The sequence below is a fragment of the Ambystoma mexicanum genome, chromosome 5p (genome assembly GCF_040938575.1).
Source record: "Ambystoma mexicanum isolate Mex_15411 chromosome 5p, UKY_AmexF1_1, whole genome shotgun sequence".
Classification (NCBI taxonomy): Eukaryota; Metazoa; Chordata; class Amphibia; order Caudata; family Ambystomatidae; genus Ambystoma; species Ambystoma mexicanum.
This window is the reverse complement of record NC_090930.1, coordinates 780,358,332-780,385,904: the sequence shown is the minus strand read 5'-3', so window position 1 is coordinate 780,385,904 and position 27,573 is coordinate 780,358,332. Positions and strand designations below refer to the sequence as shown.

At 43.5% G+C, this 27,573-nt stretch overlaps 1 protein-coding gene across 1 annotated transcript in view; it reads right to left on the bottom strand.

Annotated features, from left to right (window-relative positions):
• STAC (SH3 and cysteine rich domain) overlaps positions 1 to 27,573 on the bottom strand; it is a 1,207,284-nt gene that overhangs the window by 414,548 nt on the left and 765,163 nt on the right. The window lies entirely within an intron of this gene.

The following is a 27,573-nucleotide window of genomic DNA, read 5'->3' as shown; positions in this document are numbered from 1 at the left end:
TTACTGTACATATCTCCGGAGCTGTTTTAAAAAGACCATATTAGAACTGCCATTAGCCAAGCTCAAATATTCTAATGGTGCTGGGTTAGAACTATTCAAACCAAATTTACCTTTAAAAAAACGGGTCCATTTTGTTGGGATATTGCATTGGCCTGTAATGTAGCTTGATTTATCCCCAAATTATTATAACTTTGCCAAAAGCTAGCAATAACTTTCTTATTTATTATATTCATATTACTGTTCACTATAATGTTGAATGATCTTTCATCTATAATGTCTTAACCAGTTTGGATATCACTGTTTTAATGTTTTAATGGCTATACATTTTGCAACCCCCAATGTCCTGTGTCCTACCCAGACTCCTCATTTCATTTCTCATATTTGTTTTACAGTCTTTTACTTGCTGGTCAAAAGCATTTTGTTAGGTAAATGCCTTCGTTGTTTTTACTATTCATCTCCTTTTTTTTTTAAATGGAATGACTATGAGAATAAAAGAATGGAAGCATTCAGGCACAAATATACATTGCTTGCATTCATAACCGGTATTTGCTTATCTTTCTGCATTTGACCATTAAACAACATCATTCTAAATTCACTCCAACATAACCTGTTTTTCCCTGTATTCACAACACACAACCCATGTTTTCTAGTGGAGCATTCTACCCTCTGTATGGCAAGCTCTAGTGAAAACATGTTATGATTACTTAATGTAGATCATAGACCAGCCGTGTTCTTACATAGGCTCAACACACACTGATCGCAAACATCAATAACTGATGCCAGCGAGCCCCTCTGCCATGTGGCCACATAATCAAGTCCCTTCTATCTACAATTTAGCTGACAGAACCCTAAAGATAAGAATGTTGCATGACAAGCCCTACCATCCATCATTTTTTGCGAGTTTGTGTTAGCTAACCACATATCAAACAACTATTTTTCCACACATTTTTCCAGAACCTCCAGGTAATGATGTAACCGCGCTATCCCTGAGTGCCAATAAAGGATAACAATTAGCATATGTCTGTGATAATCTCCCTTCAGTGTAATAACTAGTTCCATGCCTAAAGCACTCGCTTGAATTTTGACACCTTTTTGCCTGTAAAGTGAAGGGCCAAATCTCACTGCAGAAAGAAGACCACCAAATGGTCGACCACCTCTTCTGGGCCTAGCAGGTAGAAAAGCATGAAAATAGTCATCCATCACAGGTTCTGTTAACCACCACACCTCCTGCAACATTATTATATTACGCTGAAGTTTGCCTCTTAGAACTCACCAAAAAATTACAAAAGTAGTCAAAAAGCAGTGTACTGTGGTTCAAGAAGTAACGTAATTGTATTCAGGGTCCCAGACGAAGGTGGGACAGCAAATTCAAACAGAACTTTGAACAGGACTGCATGAAAAGGCGCTGTCAAAGAACCGCCCCAAAAATAAAGAATTTCATACCAAGCAAAAAAATTAGCATTTGCGATTGTGTGACATGAAAAAATCTCCCCACACAGAAATGATTGGTTTCCGCACTTTGGACCTTTTCTTTTAAAAACGTTCTTTATTTAACGTTCACTTGGAATCACTTGTCACATTACATCAACATATTAGCAACAGCAGAGGGGATAACACAGGAGGAATATGAGGGTTAGAGGGATTGGGATTCAGAGGGGTCACCGGGCCTTGAGATAGTTCATAGTAAGTATAGTCTTAGTTGGGCCCACATGTCCTTGGGCCGGGAGTTGAGCGGTTGCATACGTATTCAATGTTCCTCCCTGTCATTTGCCCACACAAAGTTTAGCCAACAGTAAAGACACATTTATTTGTATTAGATTTCGGGGGACCAAGAATATGGAAAAGGCACAGCAGGCGAGCGGGTTCAACAGGTTCACATATCATCTCAGATAGCATTGCACATACATCTTTCCAAAATGAGGTTAGCATGGGGCAGTCTCAGATCATATGGAGATATCTAGCATTTGGGACTCTGCAGCGCGGGCATGCCCAGGTCACCTCATTAGAGAATAAATGATGCTGGCTTGGAGTGTAGTGGTACCGGTGCAGCACTTTTAGTTGGATCAATCGGAATCGTGAGTTATATGACACCCTAGGTGTCTGAGAGCACATGTCACTTCAGAGGTCATCATTAATCTCAAGTTGAAGGTCTGATGCCCACTTATCTCGTGCCTTTGAGGGGGAGGTGTTGGAATGAGCCTTGATCAGTTGATATAGGGTCGACACTCGGCTACGGGCGACATGTGTGGTTAGGACGAACCCAAGAAGTGAGTCACTGTCAGGTTCCATCGGGAAGATGTGCCACAGCTTCTTGCATGCTTTCCGCAGGCCAGCATAGTGCAGCCACAGTGAGGATCTCGGTGGATTGAATGAAACCCATCGTATGCTATGTGTTGTATCCAGATTTTCTGGGCACCTGTGTCTGAATGTGGCAGTGAGGGAACACAGTTCGAGAGGTGATGATTTTTATGATGAGGATTTGGGACGCCCATCTCCCCCCATATTTTACACCATGCAAGTGCAGTAACACTAGCAGTGTCAAATCAGCAGTTATCCGTAAAACCTGTAGGGAAAACTAATGATCGGAGGCCCCTATTGTTAGGCAGAATTATATGCAGTACCCTTTGGGAACTCCACACACAGTTAAGACTACAAGTGATAGTACAAATTTACCTTTGGTACAAGCCTGCACTACACAGTAAAGTGGTAGCGATGGCTGAGCAGCCAGACTTATCTCAAGAGCAAGTGAGCAGTATTAATAGTTACACAAAGGACAGCAATTACTATGATTCAAACAAACACGACTCAAGGTTTCGGATTAAAAGAATATACATTTATTTACAGATCAGTTGTATAACATTTCACTAAAGTAATGCAGTTTAAAAAGCACACTCTTAATACACCACACCACTCACAATAGGTTCCAGACAAGTTAAGCTCACAAATGAAGTGGGAGCAAAATGGCACTCCAGAAATTTAAAAGGGAGGGAAAGACAAAGTTAGGCAGAAACTGAACAGCACCAACAGGTAAGTAAGCAGGGCAATCTAGAAAGAGGAACTACAGTGATGGAAATAAATCAAAAAAGGCTTAGGGCCAAAGTCAATAGGACAAATGTATTTTGCTCAAGATCACACAATTCAGGGTAGTTTGCGGTTAAGTCTTTGCCAAGAGTTCCAGATGAAGTTGGTTGGCAGAAAAGTTAGTTTAAATAGTAGATAAGGACAAACCCTCAGATTGGAGAAAGATTTCACACACTTTCACCGTGGCTGAACGAAACGAACAACTGGATTTGCACAGTAGCGTTAAACGGAGAAGAAGCTGTAGCTGAGGCGGACGTTCCTGGCAGTTCCTGCAGGCTCACGGTTCCTGAAGCCACTGTCGGACTGACATGAAATTGGAAGACTGGAGGGTCCTGCACTGCCCAGGGAAGAAACCAGCAGCAGAGCAAAGCAACAAATAAAAGGTGAGCTCCTTAAAACCCAAGCAGGGTCCGACCTTCCTGGCTAACCCGCCCACTGTAGCTCTGTACAGGGAATTCGACCAGAGGAAGGAGTCCTAGCTTGCAGTTTGAGTGAACTGGTTGGTCCCACCAGCTCAGGGGAAGAAGATACCTGGAGGATCTTCTCTGTCGTTGGAGTTCGAGGATTCGGACCTGTAGCAGGGCTTCACCAGGCAGTTCAGTCGTGGTAGGGGTCCTTTTCCATCAGCTCCTCATCGGTTCTTTCATTCCAGTGGTGACTCTGCCATTCCAGACCAAGAGACCTGCTTTTTATGCAATTTTCACCCATTCACACAGCCTGGCTGTGAATCACACAGCAGGGTGGCTGTGCCGCCGGGACAGTCACCAGAGCCAATCAGTTCAGAGTGCGACATGGGTCTCCAAGGAGACCCTGTGCAGGGAGTACTAAACCCCTCCCTCACATCCTGTCCTCCCCCAGACATCAAGGTACTTAAGGAGGGCTTCTGCGTAGAAGCCCACGAAAATACAGTAAACAAAGGAACCAAACCTGGTATGGCACGCAGTGTAAAACACGAGAAAGACTTTTACAAAAAGAAATGGCAAATAAACTCTGCCGGAACCATAATAAAACATATATGGTCTAGCAGGTTTAAGGTCAAGGCTACCAAGATAGTCTAAAACAATACCAAGGTTATTTAAGATAACCACGGTAGGAAAAATAGGGTAGTTACCACTGCCACCAGCCAAGTCATGATGAAAAGTGAGCAAAACAATGCTTCAAGGGAAACAGACACAAAGGGATAAGTATTACCCCTTTCCAGTATTCCATGTAAGAAGGTTTGTACTGGGTCTGTGGTTTTACAGAGGCTAATAAAGTTAATGGCAACTTTATGTGTTCTGTGAGACAGTGGCCAGTCCCAGAAAATGTAGTCTGAGTTGGGAAGTCTAAAAGACAACCCTGTGTCACTGCACTGAAGGTGCTGTGTAACACACAGTAAAAAGATGATGCCTAGGGAGTAGGTGAGGCTCCACAGTCTATGAACACAAAAATGTTAAACACACACAGTAAAACATCTGTAAGAGTGGGAAACAAGGCTCACACTCTTACCAGGTGAAAAAATTAAATCCTAGAAATCCAGCAAAGCTGCTGAGGGACTCATTAGGTAAGGGAAATTAGCCGTTCTGGAGAATTCTCCCTAACACCATTCTCCCGCCAATTGTCTCTCCGACTGTACATGAAGGTGTCTGCCAACCAAGCAGTCACAAATTGTGCCTGTGCGGCCATCCAGTATTGCCGGAGGTTCGGTGCTGCAAGACCCCCTCTCGTGTAGTTGAGTTAGTGTGTCCCATTTGAGCTGTATTGCACCGGAGTGCCAGACACATTTAGAAAAGTTGCTGTTCAGCTCTTGAAAAATTATTCGCCCAGGCCATAGGGGTATATTAAGAAAAAGGTATAAGAGCTTAGGTAGTACGATCATTTTTAGTTGTGCTATTTTGCCTGCAATTCAGAGAGATAGATTTGACCATGTGATGAGCTTGCCTCACAGTTGGGTCATGTAACTGGTGAAATTGTAATTGTGTAATTGCGCCAGTTACATGGTGCAATTACACGATTGGTGCAATTGTAATCCACCGCTACCACCAAGTAGCGTATGAATTCGGGGGCCCATTTGAAGCTTAGTACGTCTGGAGGGGCAGTAGTTGCGTCTGTGAGGGCGAAGAGTTCTGATTTTGCACAGTTAACCTGGAGACCTGAGACCTCCCCGAATAATAGGATATTCTGCATAATGGGTCCCAGGTGTACAGCTAGGTTACGGATGTACAGCAATGCATCATCTGCATGAAGGGAAATTATTTGTGGGTCTACCGCTATTCTTATCCCTCTGTGACTATTCCTGAGGCGGATCATGTCCGCTAATGGTTCTATAACAATAGCAAATATTAGAGGGGAGGAAGGGCAACCTTTCTCAAATTGTGAAGAGGTGATCCAGTTCGTGTTAACCCTAGCCACCGGTGCAGTATAAAGAAGGTGCACCGCCTCCAGGAATTTTGGACCATACCCACATTTCAGCAACAGAGTGTACATGAACTTCCAGGACACAGAGCTAAAGCTTTTTGAATATCGAGTGTGGCAGCTACTGCCTGGACATCCGGATGTATGTGAGCCAGTATATTAAATAGTTGCCTTAGATTGAGTGCTCTGGACCTACCCGGAATAAATCCTGATTGATCTGGATGCACAATATATGGCATCTCTGGCATCAGTCGAGTAGCCAGAATCTTTGCAAACACTGTAACATCAGTGTTGATTAGTGAGAGAGAGCGATAGGAGCCACATTGATTGGTTGGTTTGTCCGGCTTCAGCAGTAGCATGATCACTGCTTCCTTCATCCTACTGGGGAGTATCTGCGATGTCAGAGATTCTTGCCAAACCTGCAATAGTTGAGGAGCGAGTGTCTCTTTGCAATTTACCTATCCCCCTCCCCATATTTCCCTGCCAGTTGAGGGCCTTCAAAAAATTTCACCTCTCTCTGCATGTGTTCTAAAGGTATCTAAGGCAGCCTTTATTTGAGCTAGGTTAGCTGTGGGGGTGTCGGCCTCAAGACCATGGTTCAGTGCTCTCAGTTCATTCTCGCACTGTTCTATGCAGCGCCAGATCACTTTTAGGACACTAAAGTCTGAGACCATTACAAAACCCTCTTATGTAGACCTTAAAGACCCCCAAGAACACCTCGACGATCCGACATATTTCTCCAAAAACAGTTGGATGTGGTCTTCTATAACAGATGCAAAAACGACATCTTGGAGTGCCGATGGTTTAAACCACCAGTTGTTACAGGACTTGGAGAGTGTTGGTAATGTTAGGGTAATGCAGACTGGGGAGTGGTCAGAGTAGGTGCGGAGAAGCAAGTCTATATCTGAGACTCCCCCAAGTAATGTGTCTGATAGGAGCCACATGTCAATTCGGGAGGAAGTGCATTGGACTGAAGAGTAGAAGGAATATGACCGGATGTCGGTATGTAAAGTTCTCCAAACATTTACTAGTCCCAGGGACTGCATACTCTTCTTGATAGCTTGGGCGGAACGTGTGAGAGCCCTTTGTGAGCATGAGGATCTGTCAAGTTCCAGATCAAGGATAGTGTTCAAGTCTCCCCCACAGAGTATGGGTATCAGGGGATATCGGGCAAGTTCCTCCATCACCTCAGTGTAAAATTGCAGACCATGTATGTTCGGGTCATCGATATCATAAGTAGAACCTCCTTCCCTGCAACTAGGCCATATACCAGCACATACCTACCTAGTGTGTCTATTTTAATATGTTTACATTGAAAAGGGAGGGATCTGTGAACTTAAATCATAACCACTCTGGACTGTGAGGAGTGATATGTGTATTATCTGTTCCCACTCCAGTTTCTGGCGAACCCCTCACATGATTTGGAGAGGGCATGGGTTTCCTGCAGTAATAATATGTTGGCTTTTTGTCTCTCACAATAGAGTTGTATTTTTCGGAGCTTAATTGGGTTCCCTAATAGGCGCACATTCCAGCTAAGCCATCTTATGCCTTCCATTTCAACCTAAGTATTGCAGTGTTTCATCTTCCCAAGCAGTAAAGTAGTTGTTTTAGTATTTCATCACATCTCTCCGTGCCCATGCACCCCCCTAATTGCAGACATAGCGTGCTCCAAGTGCTTTTTAACCAATTTTAACTTCAAGCCCTCCATCCCACCCCCTTCCCCACACACCCCCAATTTGGGTGATGCTTACCCATAGAGAACCTTCCCAAACAGAAACACAACATTGCTTGGGGTCACTGCAGCATGGGCTCATCTGAGCCACTTTTAAGCTTATAACAAGGACAATACAAATAAGGATCAAACTTTGTATACTTTGATCGTAGTTGCACCCTGATGGGTTGATGTATTCGCCGCACATGAAGATGAAGTGGGGGAGAGCCACCCCATAATTTCAACACCAGCATGGTTGCGGCCAATGCGGTATGCGTGATAACCCTTCATTTGCATATGTCAGAGCAGGTGTGCAGAGTCAGAGCTTTGTCTTTATCAGTGTGCCAGAGCCCACTGGTTAGTCAGTGTCTCCGGATGTTGGTATGGTTTCATCGAGGAATTTCATGGCTTTGCTTGGTATTGTGAAGAGGAACATTTTGTTGTTCCCTTCAATTTTCAGCTTTGCATGGAACAGCCTTGCATATTTCATATTATTGTCTCACAGCCGGTTCTTCACCGATCGGAAGGATTTCCTCTCCTGTTGAACCGCCACAGCGGAAACAGGATAAATATGAATACGGTTTGAGGCCAGCATCAAATCACCCTGCACGTGAGCCACACGAAGCATAGCATCCCGGTCTCTGTAATTGAGAATGTGGGCAATAATAGGGCGTGGAGGGGTTCCAGGTCTTGATTAGGCAGCCAGAGATCTATGAGCGCACTCGAAGGTCGAATTGCAGGCATAGTACTGGGTTACCCAGTATTGGTAGTAGGGTGGTTTCAATCCACTGCTCCAGGAGGGACTCTGAACTGCTCTCAGGGACTCTGATGATCCAACTGCTGTTTCGTCGGAATCTGAACTCCAAGTCACATTCTTCCTTTTGACCTGGAGTACCTGTCTAGTAAGGGTTGTGAGTTCCCCTCTCATAGTGGATACTTCGTTTTCCACTGAGCCCACTCTAACCTCCATTTCGGATAAGCTTTGATCTGTTTTGTGAATGCAGTATTTTATAGAGTCTGTGGTGCTAGTCATATAGTCTAATTTACTATGCACTTTAGCAAAACCCTCTTACATACAGGCCATCATGGGTTGGGTTTCTGATGGTGCAGGTAAGAACGATCCGTATGCATGCTGCAGGAGGCCCCGTTAGTTGCTGGAGGGTTAGGGGTGGGACTGGTGTACAGATTCATGGAGCATTGTCTTTTTGAGTCCCCTTTGTTCACTTGTGTGAGCAATTGGGGCCGTCTGTGGAAATGGAGAGTGCCCTGGGGAGCCTCAGTGTCCCTGTTGCGCAGTGTTCACTGCTTAGTTTCTTATCTTCCAGCATATATCAGTAAGTGCAGGGGTAATCACCCAAGTGCGGTGTCAGGTACTTGTGTGGTAGACTTGCTCTGGTGTCCGCCAGAAGAGCTTAGCTTGGGTTTTGCCTGCAGATAGACTTAGTGTGGCTGTGCTCCGTGGCAGGCTACAGGCAAGTAAATAGTATGTAATGGTTGCAGGATGTTGTGGATCAGGAGCACATGCCGCAAGATCAGACCCTGTGCTTCAAAGGAGCCAGCACTGCAGTACCAGTCTGGGAGGTCATAGGACACCCGCAGGCAGGCCCGCCAGGCACATATCAGGGAATCAAAATGAGGGCCAAGTAAACTGAAAGCTGTGGAGTGCAGGAAGGGCAGGCTGTATGTTCTCCACGCCCCGTCAAGCAAGCACAAAGCTTGTGGGTAACTGTTGGGTTGATGAAGGGGCCCAATGGACCCAGCAGAAGAATAGGATCTAGTGGCCCTAGGAGAGGAGCCGCCAGTGGGTTCTTTGTGCCGGAGTGCTTCCCACAAAGGGCTTACCTGTTGTTCTGACGTCGTTCAGGGCCACTCGACAGGCACCACCACATTGGCAAATAGGTCCAGGATCCGGGGCCACCACCGGGTGCCCAGGGTGGGCAAGGATGGAGTGGGACGCACACCCGATGGGCTTTGCTGTGCCAGCCTATTATCGGCTGCCTCTGGCAGGCAGAAGTTGTCGCCTCTCTCACTCCCTCGTCCTCCGAATTGGACGTTTTCATCTGAAAAAACCCTTCTCAAAAACTGTGCAGCTTCATAATCAAAATGCTGTCACAGTGAGAATGAGGATTGTCTGAGGTTGCTGATCATTTGACAGGCACAGCCTTGTATGGAAAATCTGAAAATATTCTCTAGATAAACATTGGTGCAGCTCCATCTCGAAAAAGAATACTAACATCATACCAAGACATTGAGTACCTAGTCGAAATCCCAACAGCTAAGACATATTAAAAAATAATCTCACTAACAAATACTATCCAAGCATAATTCCTTCTTTCGAAAGCATGTGTCTATGTAAAATAGTACAGTACTGGACATATAAAAAGTATGTCATTCTAAATGAAGCAGCTGGCAGATAGTCAGGGTTAAATGTGAAGGAATTCTAGTAGACTTTCAAAACCCTGCCTAATGAACCATGTAAAAGCATCCTTCAAAAATGTAGAGACCACAAATAATTGTATTACATAGCTTTACTACAGCTATTAAAACCTTGGCGAGAAAAGGAAGAATTATTAGGTGTCCCATATACATTTCAAGCTGTGTTTGAAGATACTGAAAGTAGCCTAACAAATGCCAATTTTAAACAACACAAAGGAAGATACACTTTAGCAAGAAGAACAGAAAGAGAAATTGGTAAAGAATCTCTGAATGAAGCAGAGAGCAATGTCCAAAGTAGAAAACACCATGGTTAAATCCAAGCAAGCTGAATAAGATTTATCAGTGATCATATCACAACTAAATGATAACCAACTCAGCAATTAACTGGAATTCACTAAAGAAACTGAACATGGATTACACCATGAAACAAAACATGCATTTGAAATAATTAAAAACCTCTGCTCTTGTATATTAGTGGTGAAACTGGTTCTGGCAAAATGATTCTAACTAAAACAATTCACAGATTTTAAAAAGAAATTAAAGTTTTATTACCACCCCCATGGGTCTAGCCCCTTAGAAAATAGGAGGTGTAACTTTTCAACAACTAATACTCCTTCCAGTTTAGCATCACAACTAATTAGAATATCACAAATTGTCAGCAGAAACTGCATTTGAGGTAGGCAGATTTCTATGACAAATTAAATTTCTAATAGATGTGATGAGCATGGCTTCTAACTTAATGCTAGCCTTAATTCACCGAAGAATGCAAGAGGTCCTTAAGACTGGTCACGAAGAACTATTTGGGGGAAAACATATCATTATGTTTGGTGATCTCCTAAAGTTAACACCAATCAAAGGCCAACCCGTTTTTAAAACAAAAGGATTGCTGTAACACACTTGGCAGCATAGAGAATGTTAAGCTATGGGTCACTTTCGATACCAAGAACTTGTACAATATGTGCGTCATTCAGCAGACCCAAAATATGCTCATATTCTTAAGAGCAAAACATTGGTATACTTATTGAACACACACAACATCCTTAAATACTAGACTTTTACAGGAACTGTAGGTACAAAAAACCTTCAGGCCCTCAAGTGATGTAGTAATTAACACAGCAAAATCAAAACTCCTGTTTTTAATATCAACTCTTGCAGAGTATGCCCAATTTAATGAGAACATGCTTCAAAATGAAAGACAACCCAAGGTGCACATTAGTGGCATAGACAAATTAGAAGTCTACAGGATGGCACGGCCTATGTGTCAACAAGCCACGTCACAGCTACATATCCTAAAAATTCAGTATCCAAAACAGCTGGATTGTAAATAATAATAGCTCTCTGCCTCAACTGTCAAGTAATTCTAAGACACAATCTTGACATAGATCACGGTTTAGTTAATGGAACAATGGGATCAGTGGTTGTTTTACAGGCATAGCCAAATTAATATAACATACAATTTGTCCTCATCAGGTTTGACAAACTTGAAGAAACTAAAAGAAATCCCACATTACAGCACACCTCCTTCTATTAAAAGGCATGTATGTACACAAGGCCTAGACCCTTGACCATGCACTTTTAGAGATTGGCAATACAGTCTTCAAAGAAGGTTTGAGTTGTGCAGTATTCTCAAATGCTCAACTCAAGGTCTATTTGTACTGAATGTCAATGCCAACAAAGTAAAACAGACACCTTTGCATCCTTGAATATAAATGACTATATGCACTCTACACATGGATGTGTACCCTGTACCTGAATAAAGGAAGACTTAAAAAGGAGAACTAGTACAAAATGAAACTCTATCAGACTTCCCTATATTCCTCATGAAAAAGAAAAACAAACACGCCAACCGTAAACCATACAATTCCACATCCTCTGGTCCTGTTACATTTTAGAATACAACAAGGGTGAATTACTATGCAAGTGTAGCATTCAATCTACTTTCCCAGTTGTCACCAATTGTGGACAATTTCTACTTGCATGACCCAGAAAAGCTATGTTTGCAACTCCTTCTAATGCACAGAAATAACACAAACAATCATGGCACTAAATACACTTTATCAGGTGTAAGTCAGGTACTGGATCAATACGCAGGAATTGTTAAATTCACAATAAATACATATGAAGAACCCCATGAATTCCTGATGTATTTACTAGAAGGTCTAGAGAACAGAAAATGTCCGTCTAAATGAAATCCCAAAGAATACAAACACCTGAAAACATACATGCAGTCTCTGCAACCATGTATCACAAGACCATGTTCCAAAATAAATGATTTGTGTATGTAGCTAAATAGCTTCTAAATAATGCAAATCATGGCACGCTCGGCTTATTTTGTGATTCATACATTCTTTCAACAAAACAAATATATACACAAGGCCAATATGTTTTTACAAATCTTCTAGGATACAGAGCAGATGGAACAAAACATAACTGTATAATCACCAACTTTACATATGCACAAGTCTCTCTTGGTGGAAAATGATTCACCGCAATAGGGACAATATTCCACATAGGTAACACAATCACGTCAGGCCACTATCACTATACTGCATATGTCAAACAAACAAGTGGTTGGTTTTAATGTAACAACAATTCTGTTACACAAAAACAAAGATCTCCTGCAAATCTAGAGCATGCCTCCTCAATAGACCTTAAACTAAAATTCAATTAATAGATTATACATCAACTGTTTATGTTCTATAATGTTACAGTAAGAATAAACCAACGGCATCTGACTACTTTAAAACATGAAGGAATCCATAAAACAAACAATGTCACAAAATAATACATTTTAACTTATACTTAGAAAAACTAATTAGTTAGAATACAGCATACGGTATATAACTACTTTAAATGTACTAGGAATCAAATATCTACCATTTTCAAAAAAATGAATTTTGACTAATAGTAAAATATTTTTTTTTATCGAACCAACTATGATTTTTTTCCTGCCACCCAATTATTAGAAATATGTTTATACAAAATATGGTACCTACAATGTACCATCTATGAGGGTAAAAATTCAAAAGTTAATGTTTGTTATATTTTCTCTATCTTGCTCTAGTACAAATGTTCTTTTCTTTGCAGGAATATAAAACATTCTATTACCTTTCAACAATTATCAGTCAAAGACAACACTGTGACTACAGCAGCAATTGTGACATAATCAGTGCCCTAAACGTTGAACCTTCCAAACCAACAACTTCACACTTGCACAAAACCCACACCAACAACAGGACCAGGTAAATGAGGTCCCTGCAGCTGCCCTCCAGCCACATCCAAAACCTACTATTCCCTATCCCTCATTATATCATACCGGAACTTCAGTTCAATTTCTGTTTGAAAAGGTACAGCCCCACTAAACCCACCTTAATATCCATTTGACTTAGCCATCACCCGCGCCATCAGTGCGGTTATTCCCACTGTCCACAATCTTTGGGCAATGGACTTCATCCCTGCTGTAGGCCCCACCCAGAATATTGTGGGGACAATGACCCATGCGCTAGGCCAAGCCCACTGCTAACTTTAACCCCATAGCCTGTTCCTAGTTGCCAAGGCCAGTGGACAGATTGAATGCCTCAAACTCCTCACTCACCTTTCCCTCCTAGCCCTAATTATAAAGAAAACTCCACACCAACAGCACAGCACACATTAGAAAAGTACCAAGGGCAAGCCCAACAGCCACACTCATACCCTCTTTCCCTGGCCTCCGTTATAACAAAAATCACATCATATATAAATCCCACAAAATGGGACCTTCCTTAGGGCATCAAACTCAACCATAATCCTTTGAGATTTAGCATGCAGCATCTTCCAGTGTGTACTATACGCCAATAATCGAACCATTGAACAATGTCAAAGTCTTCCAACTACAGCCAGTGGACACGATCAATGGGACAAGGCCTTCAGCCTCACAGCAGACCCCACTTAGCATCTCAGATTATACATTGGCCCTTGCAGTAGAGATGGTCACAATTGGCCCTGGCCAGTGGCCAGATTGTTTGACAGGCCATGTTCTGCACCCCTTTAGCAAATGCCACAGAATCTGGCCGCTAGCCATGGCCACAGGAACTGTTCTCCAATGCCCATGACTTGCAGCCATGGCACTGTCCACAATCCCTGGGGCATTGCTTTTAGCAATGTTGCAGACCCCACTAAGCATCTTAGAGTACACATCAGCAGATAAACAGTCCCAGGGCCATCTATGTATACAAAAGATGTTCCATCAACCGATGGCTCCATGACCCAAGAGACAAAGAAGAAATATTATTAGAAGAAGCTTTGATGGAAATTCATTTCAAAACTGAGAATAACAAACTCACGGCCAAAACAGTCAACATCTTGGATTGGGTGGTTTTGCATAATTTGCAGTTGGTGATAAAAAACGCCTCTCCGTGTATATGGTCCGACCATTATGTAATTGAATTCTTAATCCTCTTAAAAGATGATCCAAAACAAACTCCCAATCCTGCCAAACTAGTGTAAAAACATCAAATCATGCCACCTTTAGAGCTGTCTCCTGGATATCATGTCTATCACTAGCCATCTAATTTATCCCACGTTTCTGGTTGAGACCTAGAACAAGGCTCTGACAAACATGTTGAATAAAGTCACCCCAATGAGGAAGAAACTGGTAAGGGAAAATTTGAACAGAAAAAAACGGGAACACCCCAGTACTTACTATTTTGAAGAAACAGAAAAGAAGTACAGATAAAACTTGGCTAAAACATCCAGCTGCCTCAAGGCCAAATGGAAATTCTTGGAATGGGCAAACAAGCTGAAAATCATTGAAGCCAAAAAGAACTTCTTTAATGAAGAAATATCGGGTTACAAAAATAACTCAAAGACGTTAATTGAGATCTTGAAACTTCTTGAAAGTCCTAAGACCTTGGCAATTAAAGTCGTCACCATTATCCCCTAGGTGGAAAAGGCTGGCCTTGATTCCAAAGAACCCAAAAAACCTAAGGCCAATTAAAAACACCAACTTCTTGTTAAAAGTTCTGGACAAGGTAGCTACTAATCAACTGCAAGCACATTGCTAAGAAGAACTTATATTTCACAGCAAACAGTCTGGTTTTGGAGGTAACCATAGTACAGAGACTTACCTAATAGATCTGCTCAAGATGATGGACCAGGGGAAAATTGGGATAATGGGCCTCCTCGATTTATCCCCAGCTTTTGACCTGCTGGATCATGGATGCCTGCTAAATACTGTCATATATTCTGAGAATTGAACAACTGAATCTGCTAGCTGGATCAAGTCATTCTTATACAACGGACATTCATCTCTATGCAGGGAAAGTGCTTCAGTCAAGCCTTCTCTAATCCTCTGTGGGGTCCAGCAGGGGTCATGCATTTCACCCATGCTATTTAACTTGTATGTTAAGCCTTTTTGTAGCCTCCTGGAGGCTAGGTGGATATTTTTACAAACTATGAAGATTACACACAATTGGTCCTAGAAATCAGTGGGGATTATGATCAGGATGCTTTAAACCTCAACACCATTTACAACATCATTGAACAGTGGATGACGAATAACTGGCTTTGCCTTGAAGGAGCACAAACCGAGTTACTCTTGCTCGGATATACGGCCATTAGGGCCAAATTAAGGGAGGAATATGCCTGTTTCAACGTGAATGATTCTTCCATTTCTGTTGTAAGCAAAGCAAAAACAGTGGGTGTGTTTCTTGATGTGTCCCTAGGTGCTGAGACACAAACAAGCTACATCTCAAGGAACTGCCACTACTACCTAAAACGTCTAAAGAATTTCAAACTCTACATCTCAGAGGCCAATTGTGCTTCAATTCCCCAAGCCGTTATTCTATCACGCCTGGACTACTGTAATGCCCTATTGTTGTTGCCCAACAAAAAGTCTCTACAAAAGCTTAAAACTCTTCAGAATGATTCAGTTTGCATTACCAAGAGCATCCCCAGACATGAGCATATCTCCTCCGGCAGACAATCTCTGCATTGACTACCCTTTGTGGAGCAAATACAGTACAAAATTGCATCCATTATGCATGATTGACTTTATAGAAATACACCCAACTACTTGAAGTCCCGGATTTCACCATACATATCTGGACACACAAGGCGCTCCTCCAATCTGGGACTCATTAACTCCAACAAATTCACAGAGCTAAATGTCAAGGAAGGGCTTTTCCCACATTGGCCGCTCAGACGTGGAACTCCCTGCCTCTGACTATACAGCCAAATAAGAACAACAAAACTATCAGACGTTTGCTGAAGACCACCCTGTCCAGATTAACAGGGATTAATGATATCCTAGGTGATTGACCAAAATTTAACTTTGTTTGAGTCCTGTTTTAAATCTATGTCTCATGTGTTCATGTGCGCCCAGATGCCTATTTACGCGTTATGAATAAAGAATGAAAGAAAGACCATAATCATGCAGCAATTCATCAATAGTGTTGGCCACAGTGACCATTCACCACAGTCCACGGCTTTCAGCCATGGCCAGTGTCCATATTCCCTGCGGCATGACCTTCAGCCAGGGTGCATGCCTGTCCAAGCATCTTACATTAGACATTGGCACTGGCAGCAGTCCAGGCCCAGTGCCAACTCAACTCCATTGATGGACCCTCATGGCCATGAACAGTGACTAGGCCAACTTTGCGCCCCATTTCCATGCCGCAAACAACATGGCCACTCACCATGGGCACATGTAAACCTTTTGCCCCCTTAACAAAACTGAGCTGCATGCTGCTATTTCCCTGTCTCTAATTGTAAGAAAACTCGCCCCAACATGTAAAATTAATTATGTAAATTAAATAAGTCACCAAAGATGTTGCATCAGGATACCGACATAATTAATGCAGTGATTTCTGAGGACAGAAAAATAGTCACAGGACATATTCCATTGTCCGCAATCAGAAAACCTAAACTGCGAACATTGTACAAGATAAAGCGCTATATTTGCACTCTACAAAACATATATTCTTTACCTGCCTACCCACCTTTGACCTCCCAGGAATTGTTGAGCAAAACAAGTTTAAAAGTAACACATTTTTCTACTGCAGTGTCTGCGGACAAAGGGCATGGATCGCTAACCCAACATGGTGTCTGTTTCAAAATATTTGACACACCTTATAATCCTTAGTTGACCAATCTGCACCCTCATGTGCTGTCCATGGATATCATGCAGCTTCCTGATTGGTCCAGAGGCTTCCCTGGACACTGAAAAAGGAAGTTATTGTGCGGACCAGACTGGAATATCAGATATTTTATTTGTAACTATTCTTTTGGCATTTAATAAGAATCCACTGGACAAAATAACACAATTTTCAAACACGCTCTTTTTACGGACCAGGCCGCTGCTTCTCACGCCTGTTTAATGCACATCAGTCCAGCTGTTCGCGATGTAACCACAAGCAAAGTTTTTTCCCATTCAAGTCTATCTGGATTTTGTAGGGGAGGAAGGGTCCTTTTGACCCCCCCTACATCCCGTATGAATTGGAAGTTATGCTTATTCAATTGTTGGAGACATTCCTGGGTCCGGGCTATTGGAGACAGAGCTTGGAAGCCATTGAATGACACATACCAGACATCTCGTACGTCCCCAGGTTCCATTTTGTATTACCTCCGACTCAATCTATTTATAGGCCACACTGTGATTTCTAAATAAGCCCTCTCTCCTGCCTCCCAGGGCTGCGTACAGCTCACCCCACCTCTTCCTCCCCTGTCTGTGTGGCGGCTGTCCTGTTCGCACGGAAGCTGTGCATGAATTGTTGCAAATTGACAATGTATTTCTTCTCTTCCTCTGAGATCATTGCCCTGTGTGTGACCGGGCCGAAGCCTGGCTAGCGAAAACCATCCGTCTCCACAAATTTGCACCAGCTCCTCCAAACCCCCCCGCCCCCAAGTTTTAGGAATCATTTCCTGTATAAACCTTGCTCCCCTGTGTTTCTTTCATGTAACAGACAGTGGGACCCATCCCCACGGGCCACCCTAAATGCACCCCCAGTACATTTAGGACGCCTCACTCAGGATCTAGAAAATAAAATGAGCATTACCCGAGCAGAGTTAACATGACTTAGAGCAATGTGTGAGAGTTCGCAGCTCCTGCCAGGGGGTGGGCAAACTCCACCACCCCGGCCGTCAAAAAACTTCTCTGGCATAGCTGAGGATGAGTGGAAGTCAGGAGACTTCCTCTTCCGAGTAGATAGTACACCCGTCAAGGTAATACGAGTGGAGAAGGAAGATGAGCGGGTAAGTGCAGGACAAGGGAGTGTAACCTCGGATAGGGAAGAGGAATGCTGGAGTGATCTCGATGAATATGAGGAAGGGGCATTGGCAGTGGGTGTACTGTTGCCGCGGTGGACACCCCCGAGGGAAGAAGAGGACAATTAGGGGTGGCAAGGGAGGTTGGGAAACATGATGGGGCGAATGGCGTTGGCAAAAAAGAAAGGAACTAAGGAAGGTAAGGGGAGAGTGAAATCAGACCTGCAGATGCCTCTCATTCACAAGGGGGTGGGAAGGCCTCCCTATGTACCTTGGGCACTAATGGATAAAGCTAACTTGCTGAAGACACTGCCCCCACTTTCTGGGGGTGCAAGCAAGTGGATATATGCCTTTGAGAAGAACACCACAGGAGTTCCATTGGCAATAGGAGATGTCAAGAGTTTGCTAGTGTCTGCAGTGGGCGACCAGACAAACAGAGTGTGGATAAAGGCAGGGTTCCCAGGAGTGACAATAGACTGTGACCGACACGATGGGGCTTCATTTAATAATGTGAGATCACAGGTATGGGATGCATTGCAGAGAACCTTCCCCGATACTCAAGATTTGCATTCAGTAATGCAATGTACCATGGGGGAGGATGAAGATGCTGCAACTTACATTCTTCGGGTGCAGGATATGTGGAGGGCGGAGACGGGCACCGCTTGGGACCAGTCTACCTCCCTCTTTTATTTCATTATTAAATGAGGCCTCCCAAAGGAGGAACAGAAGGCCTTGGACAAAATCGCCGGGATAGAAGCCAATGGTTGGCCTGAAACTCAAAGCATCATAGTGCACCATTGTAGGTGGATCAAGGAAAGGGAGAAGGAAATCACACAAAAAATATTAGCAGATGAAGCAAAGCTTGCACAAAATAAACTGGTGAAGGTCACGGCAGTAGCAGCCGCCCTCCACGCAGACAGACTAGGAGATGGAGAGGAGGGGCAGGTAGCATGAGAATGGCAGCAACATGGGCAGCAAATGGACAGGAACAATGGGCAGGAGAGGAGCAGTACGGGGGAGCCCGAGTGGCAAGGAAGACCTGGAAGAGGTGGGTACCAAGGTCAGAGAGGGGGCTATGGAGGACAAGTACCCCGTGGGGGGAGGACACAGAGTATGTTGGTCATGTGGGAGGTTGGGCCGCTTTGTGAGGGAATGTTGCACCCGTCCCATGGCATACTATCAAAATACACAAGGATCAACAACGGACTGCAGTATGGCCACCCCCACCCAGGCAGCCCTTATGGGTTGCCTATGGGTGGGTACAGACAAGTGGAGCTGGTCAACACCCGCCATATGCAAGAGCGGAGAACACTACACCAAGGGACTCACTAAGTTTATTGCTGGGAGACTTTAATCTAGGATTTGATGACCACCAGGCCACTTCTGTAGCTAATATCCTGACTGAACTTGGCTTCACACAGACACAGGGAGTGAAAGGACCTACGCACGTTAAAGGGAGAACTCTCAACTGGGTAGCCAACCACAATTGTAACGTCTCCATTTCCTCCATCTCCCCACAAATCTGGACCGACCACCACCTTATATCCTTTACCCTAGATACTAAAAGACCAACCATACAAACATGACCACCCGCCCCCCCACACTAACTAGAAATAAGAAAATCATTACAGCAGACAACATCCTACCCCATATCTTACCCATTCTTAATTCTCTACCAGACAGTTCAGACCCCAGCCTGCTAGTAGAAGAATATAACAATGCTATGACTACTGCTCTCAATAGTATCGCCCCTCTAAAATTTAGGAATAGCAAACCTAAAAATCATCTCAACTCCTGGTTTACACCTCACCTAAAAGACCTAAGACTAGATAAAAGAAGATGTGAAATGGAATGGAAACTATATCCCACAGCAGAAAATAAAATGAATCTAATGAATATCTCTACTCAATACAAAAAGGATATCCTCTTGGCCAAACAAGAAACCTATAATGACAGAATCACACAGGCCAACTCTAGCATGAACGAGCTCTTCACTCTATCAAAGATAAAACATGGTGCTCGGACATCCAGCATGCCTTAGTCAACAAAGTCACCAACCTCCAAAACAAAATAGCTCAAAAGAAAGCCTTACTAACTGCTCATACTCCCCCTAATAAAATACCTCTGCCCAAATCCAAAGACCATACTCAATTTAAAGGAATGGTTTGCCCAAAAATGTTTATTGCAAAAATGGATGGGCACCAATAAAAAAAATCGATTGCCACTTTTTTTTTTAGTCCCTATGTAAAATTTTGGGCGAACCATTCCTTTAACTTCTCCAAAGTCTCAATTATTGAGATTGAGAAAACAATTCTTGCTCTCAAACCAACCAACTGCAAAGGTGATCAATGCTGTCATGATTCGCCGTTTTAGCCTCTTCTTGACTACGTGGTGCATAAGGCATTGCTTCACTCCCTCTAAGGCACACTCAACATGGCCGACGTTAGTGCGTGAGTACCGCGCTAGCGTTTCCAGGAGTTCGCCAGTCCCTTGAAAAGGGACACGCCCCCGCGGCGCTTCACATCTCAACGCTAGACTTCTGAACTTTGGCAAGTGTGTTCGTATTTTCCTGTGCTCTTAGCCTCTGTCCAGGATCTTAGAACTCTTTCCTAGACCCTTCAGCGCTCTGCCTTACCGAGGGCCTTCGCCCGAAACGCTCGCCTCTTCCATTTATTCTCCTGGTTCCTTCCTGGTCTCCTTCCTTCCGGGACTTTAGTTACTTGTGCCCCCTCCTGGAATTGAACACGAACTCCCTCGGTCTGACATAACTACACGCTGGCGATGGAGGATTCACGCCTGAGACTTTACAAGTTCCGAGCTGTCTGGAAAAAGGAAAAGAACCAGTCCAAGGCTTTGCAAGTCAAACAGGTGAGATTTCAGGCAAAATGTGACAAATGCCCACCTCAACTGATCAAGGACGCTGCCATAGATCTAGCTCCCATCATCACCAAACTCATCAATGCCTCATTCACCTCTGGCACCATCCCTTGCAATCTAAAAGAATCTTGGGTACTCCCACTTCTTAAAATACAAACATTAGACCCTAATATACCCACCAACTACAGGCCCATCACCACTGTGCCCTTTCTATTAAAAGTCTTAGACAAGGTAGCAGACACCCAAATTCAAAACTTCCTAGAGCTTAACCTGCTTCTAGGCTCACACCAATCTGGTTTCCGGCTACACAACACAGCACAGAAACTGCACTTATCGATTTGAAGGACCAAATAGACACACTTAGAGATAAGGGTAAACTGGCACTTCTCCTCTTACTGGACCTCTCGGCTGCATTTGACTTGGTGGACCACGAAGTTCTATGCAGTCAACTGGACTCAGCAGCCCACTTCTCGAAAGAAGCTATAGCATGGATACTTTCGTTTCTCAATGACAGGACTATGAGGGTCTTCTCTCCATCGGCAGCAGCAGACCCCATACCCATTACTTGCGGAGTGCCCCAGGGATCATGTGTCTCTCCAACGCTCTACAACATCTTCACCACGCCACTCTTTGATGATCTTTTCCACCTGGGTATCACCTACACTAATTATGCAGATGATACCCAGATCCTCCTAACACTCACTGGGGATTATGAGGAGGATCTGGCTTTGGTGAACAGAGTTTATAGCATCGTTCAGGCATGGATGGCCAATCACGGCGTGTGCCTGAACGATGACAAAACAGAACTCATCATCCTAGGCACTGCATCTCACATTACCAAACTCAGTCATGATTACTCGTCTTTCATTGTCAATGGGAACATCATCAATGTCGCCAGAGAAGTAAAAACCTAAGGCATTAACCTAGACTCAACCCTATCATTCACCAAACTGGTAAATTCCCTGACTTCGTCCATAGCATACACATGTAAATTAATACGAGCTGCAAAACAATTGCTATCAGTTGACAGTTGCCTGATCTTATCTAGAGCACTCATCTTGTCAAAACTTGATTATTGTAATGCCCTATACATAGAAGCGAACAAACACATTATCAATAAAATACAGGTACTCCAAAATAATGTGCTTAGAGCAACTCCAAGTATTCCAAGAAGAGAACACAGTTCCGAAATAAGAAGGAAACATAAATGGCCATCTACCCAAGAAAAAATCAATCTTAAAACTGCCTCCCTCATGCTTAAACAAGAAAGCCCCTTGCTACCTAACAGAACGATTCATTAGAAAAACCACAATTAGACCCTCAAGAACAGTACACTCTAATTGCCTTCCTGTGCCACGTTTCAAATTATGCATCATTGAAGGCTCCAGCTTCCCAGTCAGGGCTGCACAACTGTGGAATGCCCTACCACATACATTAAGATCAGACCAAACTTATACCAAATTCAGGCAGAACCTAATCAAATGGATCATAGAGAAAGACAAGTAATATCTCCACCTACACCTCCTCCTCTTGCACAAATATTTGCTTGTTCGCATATATCTTTACATCCAGTAAAGCATGCTAGACAATAGTCATGATAGTCACCTAGTAGGCCACTATGCATGATTTGATGTCTACAAGTGTATTTCCACCATGCCTGCTTTGATCCTCATCCTGAAGGATACTGTTTTTATTTATGTTCCGCAACCTTTGTAACCAAGCTGATAAGTATTCTTATCACCTGCGCCCTGATTCCCTCGGGTCCGGCGCGCATAATAAATAAACAAACAAACAAACAAACAAACAAACAAACAAACAAACAAACAAACACAGCAGCAAGCAACACATCAGAACCACATGATAAACACACACAGCAACCCTTTCATCACTACTGCTAATGGTGCACCACCACCATTCTGAGGAACGTCCATGGTAGGGGAGAATGTTTTTTCCTTCCCAGGGACAAATACTCACCCAGACTAGGACAGCCCACAGAGAGAACTTGCGTGTCTAATCCTATCGCTACCCTGCGTCCAGGCGAGGAACCACTGGTGGGGGCAGAGATAGGTAATAGACAGTCCATCTTTATGGTGGACTCAGCGGCGGAAAAACTGTGTCTAATGGAAGGTGGGTTTCCGTTGTCAGACCGGAAGTTGGAAACACAGGGTTTTTCTGGGGCTGTGTTCACGGTTCTATACACTAAAGATTTAGATATCACAGTAGGTGGAAAGACGGTGCAAGCACCCCTATTGTACCATAGAGACTCACCGATAAATTTTCTGGGGAGGGTCCTTCTTAGCAAGTTCAACATGACTATCTCCTTTAATGAAAGAGGCATAGTGTGCTTGACCCCGGGAATATGCCCACTTGGAGCGATTTTATTGATTAATACAATTGCAAGTAACAGTCCAGGGAATACCTGTTGATGCCGACATGTTTGTGTATGGGATACAGGTTTCGGCAAGAGTATTGCCCGAAACAACACAACAAGAATGGAGAATACCCCCTGACTTTGTTTTCTGCCCTGTAGCCGCCCCCAAAGTGGTACCTGGGAGCAAATTGTCCCTAGATTGACAGGGTGTGCAATTGTCAGCAAAGCATATCGCAGTGATAGGTTTGGACATGCATGGATGCAAGTGGCGGACAGTCACATGCATAGACCCCAGCATAGCACTACGTGATTTAACAGATGAATAGTTGTTCACTGACAATGACAATGATGGGGAGATAATAATGGAAATTTGCATGCCCGGTGACATTGCAGCACAGACAAGTGACAAATTCCCTCATGGCCATTGTCAGTGCACCCCCAACATTTTTTGATGAAGACATGCAACAGGTGCCCACCAAACTATGGATGACTAACTTCCACGATGTAGGGCTCTTACAAGAGGTCACACCAGTTAAGATAAAGCTCAAACCTGGGGCAGTACTACCCTTTATAAAACAATACCCCTGGCAAAGGTAGCAGAAGAAGGAATAAAAGAGACAATACATGCATTATTGCAACAAGGCATTATAGTATCATCAAATTCACCATGTAACAAAGCAATTTATCTGATTAGAAAAGCCAAGGGCAGGGCTTGGAGGGTGATAAATGACTTAAGGCCACTTAATGACGTCATACTGAATGAATTTCCCCTTGTCCCCAACCCTGCATCCATTTTGTGCAGCATTCCAAAATCTGCCACGTGTTTCACAGTGGTAGATTTGAAAAATGCTTTTTTCTCGGTACCACTGGACCCAGATTCACAATACTTGACAACAATCACCCTAGGGGGAAAAGGTACGAACATTGCAGACTACCACAAGGTTACTGTGAGAGCCCCAGCATTTTTAACAGAATATTAAATGAAGATCTTGGAAATATCGATGTCAAAAGCACGGTGATACAATACGTAGATTACCTGTTCATTTGTGGCAAAGGTGAAGAGCAGTGCAGGGTAGATTCCATTAAATTACTAAATTTATTGCCACAAAAGGGGTACAAAGTGGACAGAGGGAAATTTCGGTACAGCCTAGCAGAAGTATTATACTTGGGGCAGCTAATATCAAAGGATGGCAAGCGCATATTTCCTGATAGAGCAGAAGCTCTGCGCACGACAATTTGACCTAAAGCAGTTAAAGACATGCAGAAATGTCTCAGCATATGTAACTACTGCTGAGCATGGATACTAGACTATGCAGCGTACACCAGCCCCTTATTACAAGCACTAAAAGAAGCTCAGCGAGAAAACACAACAATTACATGGACATCAGAAATTAACACTGCCTTTGACATGTTGAAAGAGCTCATTTCCACCGCCCCCGTCCTAGCCACACCAGATTATGAATGGGAATTTTACCTGTTCCCACATTGTGATGGGACCCTTATGACAGCGGTCCTGATCCAAAAGACGTCATTAGGGCACACATCTCTAGCCTACTACAGCGGCACATTTCAATGCTGTCATGCAAGAACACTTCGCGTGCGAACAGGCTCTTGCGACCGCCGCCTTTGCAATTGAAAAAAGCGCCACCATTGTGATGGGATGCTCAATAACATTGTTCGTTGAGCACTCCTTATTTGCAATCCTCGAAAGATCCAAGTATACACTCACAACGCAAAGAGCAACAGCTTACGGGATCATACTTTCTAGCTCCAGCATTCAGATATATTTTATTTTATTTTTATAAAGCGCTCACACAGCCCGCAGGCATCGAGGCGCTGTTACAGGAATTGTTAGTTTTTCTTAGTTGTGTTTTTTCTTTGTCTTAGTTACGTATTTATAACGCGCTTAAACACTCAGAGGTTTCTAAGCGCGGACCCGGGGATCGAACCTGTTGTTGCTTTGTGTCGTCTTGCTTCCAAGACAAGTGCAATGCAAAACAGTAAATCCAGCTACATTCATCACAGTGGAGGATATGGAAAATCATAACTGTGCCACATACAAAGGGGAGGATGATGACATTCCCAAAGCAAACAAAAATGCCCTGAAGGAAGGTGAGGTGTACTTTGTGGACGGGTCAGCTTTGATTTGTCCAGAGACAGGGGAAAAACACGTGGGAGCGGCAATGGTGAGGTTGGAAGACGGGGAATATGAGACACTGTTACAGAAACGGTTGCCAATGCATTTTTGCGCACAAGCAGCAGAACTTGTAGCATTAATAGAAGCATTACATGCAGCAAAAGGATGCACAGTGACAATAAATACAGATCCGGCATATATGGCCACAACAGTACACGGAGGGTTATCAAAGTGGGGAAGAAGTGGTTTCAGAAGGGCAGATGGGTCCCCAGTACAGCATGCAGAACTCTTGAAAGAGCTCATACAAGCACTAGAAGAACCATCAGTAGTGGCCTTAGTGAAATTCCAGGCCCATACTAATAATAATTACTTCATATCATTAGGAAACGCAGCGGCAGAAGTCACTGCACAAGAAGCAGCATACTTCCAGAAACCCCAAATAGCAGAATATATCTTGAAAAGAAGTGTACAGGAAGAAAAGGACTTGGATACAACCCGATGACAATTGCGCAATTAATTGATTTACAGAAAAGAGCGCCAATTGAGGAACAAGAGCTATGGTCAAAGCAAGGGTGCACACAGTCAGAAACAGACCTCCTGTGACGCCAAGATAGCACAGGAAAAGTAGTGATGCCCTTAGAGCTTTTACAACTTGCGTTTCAACAGTTGCACTTCCTGGCACATACGGCAAAACAACACATAGCAGCAGATATACAGGAAGACTGGCTTGTTACACAGTTGCAGGAACACAAAGCACAATTGACTAATGCATGCACTAAATGTCAAACATACAACTCTGGTATGACTTTGAGAACACTGCGAGGAACATTGCCCCGCCCCATCGGACCCTTCTGCGAATTGCATATTGATTATGCAGACATGGGGGAAAGGTGCAATGGAGCAAGATATCGCATAGTGGTGGTATGCCCCTTTTCACGCTGGGTGGAGGCAGGACCATGCACCCACCCGGATGCAAAATGTGCAGCAAAATTTTTGGTAATAGAGGTTTTTCCGCGATGGGGCATTTGTGATGTCATATACTCCGACAACGGGACCCACTTTGCAAATGATCTATTTAAAGAAGTAACGCCCCTGCTTGGAATAAAAAACAAGTTATGTTCCATTTACCACCTTCAAGTGCATGAGGTGGTCGAAAAAATCAACTGCCTCCTTAAAAGTAGGCTGTCTAAATTGTGTCACACCCTTAAGAAAAATTGGGTGTATTGCCTGCCTATAGCACTGTTTCAATTGCACACAAAGCCAAGTAAGGACCAACACTTGTCCCCACACAGGATCATAACAGGGAGACATATGCAAACCCTGATCTCCCCAACTAGGAGAACATCTGACACACATAGAACAGCTACCATAATGGGTGAAGAGTTCAAGGATTATTTGACCCAGCAGTACAGTGCCAGAGGGGGAAGAGCAAGGGCAGGAGAGCACAGCTGTACCTTAAGGGAAATTGCAAACTAATGAGTAACTAATGAGTAAAGGTGGGTAGAGGAAAATGTGGAAATGATGTAAATGATTACTGAAAAAGTCAAATATTGTACTGATACACAATAGACGAATGTGCATTTATGATTTGTTACCTATCTACCTCCCTGTTCTCCTGCCTCCTAGAAGAGTGTTTAGCATACATTTGTACTCTTCCTGTTCTCTCTCTCTCTCTCTCTCTCTTCCTCTCTCTCTCTTTCTCTCTTTTACTGGTTTCCCGCAAAAAGAAACAGTGCCTCTACCATCGGAACATATAAAAAGTAAATGCATATGAATGAAGGTGTACTTAACCCGTTATATCTCACTCTATAGGTACAAACATGGCAGGAAGGAGGGCCCTCAATGACAGCGCTACACCTATAGTTAGCAATAGGGGAAATATTAGTGCCACTAGAGCCTACTCCTCTGAGTGTGGCTTATGTTTCACTGCTATTGTGTTCTACAATATTGTTATGTTTAAGACTGTCCTGGCCAGTTTCTTTTATTGTTGAAGTGATAAAAGAAGGGGGGTAGGGGGTTAAAACTGATCCAAGAGGGAATGCACTTGATATGGGATGGATTTTAACTTATTTGGGCTGACAATGTTTCCACAAACCTCTCTACTCAGCATAAAAACATAACTATTAAAGTGCCTGTGGTTGAATACTCAGTAATGTAATAATGTTCAGTAATGTATAATGATGATGATGAGTATGATGTGTATAAGGACTAATCGGTTCCTGATGTGTTACTATTGCCACACGAAAATATACAGACAACCGCAGACCCTACCTCACGTGGCAATTACATGTATTTCGGAACGCAAACCCTCACCCCGCTCACGCA